Here is a 4111-nt window from a genome sequence, read left to right on the forward strand (position 1 = left end):
AAAGATGAAGGATGAATTTTGCCGACCAAGTCTAGTCCCCATTGACAAAAGGGCCAGGATGTTGTAAATGGCTGCAGTTCTTGTGCTGGTGCATGTATCAGATTGCCATGGATTTGGCATTTAGGACACTTCTTGGTGAAGTGGTAAGAATCCTTTTCCATTGTAGGCCAGTAGTATCCCATCCTTAGAAGCTTTTTAGTAAGAGTAGTCCCACTTGAATGTGTGCCACAAATACCTTTGTGAAGCTCATCTAAAGCAGAATCAGATTCATTACGATCAAGGCAACGAAGAAGAGTACCATCTAGACCTTGACGATACAAAGTATCAGCGGTAAGGGTATAACAGACAGTTTGTCAGATAAAATTATGTTTTTGGTTTTGAGATAAGTCAATAGGTAAGATATCATTCTTTAGATAATCATATATGGGTCCATATAAAGGGGAATCCGAACCGGTTAAGGCATAGATAACATGGGCTTCAGAGTGATCATAAGCTGGGGAGAATAGTTGCTCTACCAGGAACTCGTAATGACTCTATTGCTCTGGAATTTGTAGTAATGAAGTGATAGTAGCCATTGCATTAGCTACTTTATTATTCAACCTTGGTACTTGCCTGAAGGTGATGTGTACAAAATATTGTTTGAAATCATCCACCATTCATTTGTAGGGTAGTAGCTTGTCATCCTTTATCTGATAGTCATTATTGATTTGATTGACGACTAGTTGTGAATCTCCGTAGACCATTAACTCTGTGATTTTCCATTCTACGACCATTTTGATGCGTATAACCAATGCCTCATATTCAACCACATTATTTGTGCATGAGAACATAAGCTGATATGATCTTGGTATAGTGTGTCCTTCAGGAGTGATGAATAGAATGCCAGCACCAGAACCATGTTGTGTGTAGGATCCATCAAAGTATAGGGTCCATTGTTTGATAGAAATAGCAAGAATGTCCCTGTCCGGAAATTCAATCTCCATAGTTTGCTTTCTTGGTAGTGGTGCTTCAACCAGCTGATCTGCAATTGCTTGTCCTTTGATAGCTCTTCGTTCAGTGTAGTGGATATCAAATTCACTGAGGATCATGACCCATTTAGCCAATCGGCCTGTAAGAGCTGCCTTGTTGAGTAAATATTTGAGAGGATCAATTTTTGCCACTAGCTTGATTGTGTGAGTTAGCATTTAATGTTGAAACTTTTGAGAAGCGAAGACTACTGTTAGACAAGCCTTCTTAATGAAAGTATAGTTGATTTCATAGCCATTCAATGTCCTGCTGATGTAATATATAGCTCATTCTTTTCCTTGTTGATCTTCTTATGCCAATAGTGCCCCCGGTGATATATCTATTGTTGAAATGTAGAGAATAAGTGACTTCCCTGCTACTGGTGGTACTAGAACTGGTGGGTTCACTAGATATTGCTTGATTTGATAGAAGGATTCTACACATTTGGCTTCCCATCTGAATGGTACATTCTTATGTAGCAAGTGATTGAATGGTAAACTTTTGTCTGCAAGTTGAGTGATGAATCGCCTGATTGATTGGAGTTGTCCTTGTAGAAACCTGAGCTGACTGATATTCTTTGGTGGTGGCATCTCCATAATGGCTTGTACCTTTAGCTAAGACTATGTAGCCTAGTAACTTGCCTGATGTAACCTCAAAGACACACTTCTTAGGGTTGAGCTTGATTTGGAATTTCTCCAATCAATCAAAAATCTTTGTTAGGATGTCGAGGTGTTCTGCTCTGGTGAAGGATTTAGCTAATAAATCATCCACATAGTCTTCCATGAAGGTATGCATCATGTCATGAAAGATGGTGGTCATTGCTCATTGATAAGTAGCTCTTGCATTCTTTAGGCCAAAAGGCATAACATTCCAATAGTACGTTCCCCAAGGATAGGTAAATGTTGTTCTATCTTGATCTTCGGGGGCTATTTTTATTTGATTATAGCTTAAAAAACCATCCATTAGTGAGAGCATTGCATGGCCCGCTGTGAGGTCTACAATAATGTCGATATTGGGAAAAGGAAAGTCATCCTTTGGACAAGCTTTATTGACATCTCTGAAGTCAGTACATATTCTGATGCTGCCGTCTGGTTTTGATACTGGTACTATGTTGGAAATCCATTCTGCATAGTCAATGGGTTGAATGAATCTGACATCTAATAGCTTCTTTAGTTCAACTTTGACCATGAGTGCCACCTGTGGATTCATCTTTTGTAGTTTTTGTTTGACTGGCTTAACTCCTAGAGAGATGGACAAGTGATGCATGATTAAATGTGGGTCAATTCCAAGCATATCTGCGTATGCCCAAGCAAAGTTGATTTGCTTTTCTTTAAAAAAGGTGATAAATGCTGATCTTTCTTCCTCTGTCAGAGATTCTGCCAGGTGTACGTTTTTGACTGCTTCTGTAGTACCAATGTTGATTGATTGAGTGGGTTCAATCAATATGGGTGATCGCTCATGAAAATGTTCAGGAAGAGTGTCAAGTCTCCCATCTTTAGGTGCCTTAGAAAGGTTTTCACTTTCAGATGCATCCTTTAGTTTTACTTTTTTGTGATCCATAGCTGCCATTGACTGGTTTTCAGCCATAAATCTTTTATTTAGTTCATTTTTGTGACTGAGAGACTTGGCACTCCCTGGATTGCAGACATCGTTACTTTGTTCACTGGTAGAGCCCGTTTCCGGGTTAACAGTACCTAGGTAGTGGATAATGGATTCATCATTTGGGAAAATTGGTATATCATGTATTTCGGGTTCGTCCCAGTCGATGAGGTTAGGAAAGACAAGTGGTAAGGAATCGTTTGGTGGATCAAGTTCTGCTACTGTAAGTGTCAAAATAGAGGTTTCATCATGATTGGGTTTGTTTGTAAAGAAGTCAAGGATTTCGTCAAGGTCTTCGATGGTATCATTTTCTATATAGACTTGCTCATAATGTCACTGCTCATTTGGTGTGGCATCATAGATATTTTGTGGACCAAATTCAAGTGGTCGATACTCTGTGCTGTATCCATTTTGAGAAATGGGTGTATGACTATCATTTTCACAAATATCCTTAGTAATATTAGAACAGTTGCCCCATTCATATTCATTGGAATCGGTCTCAGAGGTAGTATCCCAGATTCTTTCTGTGCTATAGACTGGTGTGTTGTAGGGTGAGAATAGATCTTTGATGATTGATACAAGTTTTGTAGTTTTCTCAAACTCTGTGTCAGATCCTGCTTCTACCTTTTGTATTTGTTCATATACTGTTCCTCCTTGGGGTGAAATAATGATATCAGGAGATGTTGCAGTTTGTTTAGATATTGGTGTCTGAATATGAGCTACTACTATAGATATGACCTTCTTGTGAATGAGGAGTTTCTCTTGATGTTGCTTCTATTCTTGACGTTCAGGGTCCTTGCGGATTGTTTCCGCTGACTTGAATAGTGCTTCTTGCCAGGATTCTTCTTTGTACTTCTTCTTTGCTTGCCACTGATGTTTTGGATTCTTGCATGATATCTTTCTTGGTAGAAGAGTGAGTTCACAGCCTAATCCTATTTTGTCCCTACTGAGCTGTGACGGAAGATCTATTGGTTCAGTGACTCCTTCTTTGCATTTTCTAATAGGTCCTTTACCATTGTATGCCATTTGTTGCATGATAAAGTAGCCCTTTCCATAGAGATGTGTTGGTAGGACTATTTCCAGAGCAGCTGCTCTGTTATCTTCTTCCTAATCTTTGTATAACTAGCTAAGGATGTCTTTTTCCTCTGATTCATGCACTAGAGTGCCAAGTTGAATGAATGTGCCATCAAATTTTGTGATGGGCTGATTTATTTGATGTATTGATATTGTAGGCAATCCATGAGATTTGGGTGATGTTGGTAAGTTAGCCAGACACGTGGGTTCCAAAGAGTATTCCCCCATGCCTTGTTCTCTGATTTGCATTTTCTACTTGAAATCTCCAGGTAATGATTTAGACTTTGCTTGTTGAAGATTCGATGTTGAGGATTTATGTTTTTCCCTATTATGTGGAACAAAACTGTCTTGGGCTGCCCCCATTGCGTTACAATGTTGAAATAGATTGTGATCAACTAATATAGAAATTTCTTGTCTATTGTAAGGAAATTTT

This window comes from Cryptomeria japonica, chromosome 5, assembly GCF_030272615.1.
Source record: "Cryptomeria japonica chromosome 5, Sugi_1.0, whole genome shotgun sequence".
Lineage (NCBI taxonomy): Eukaryota > Viridiplantae > Streptophyta > Pinopsida > Cupressales > Cupressaceae > Cryptomeria > Cryptomeria japonica.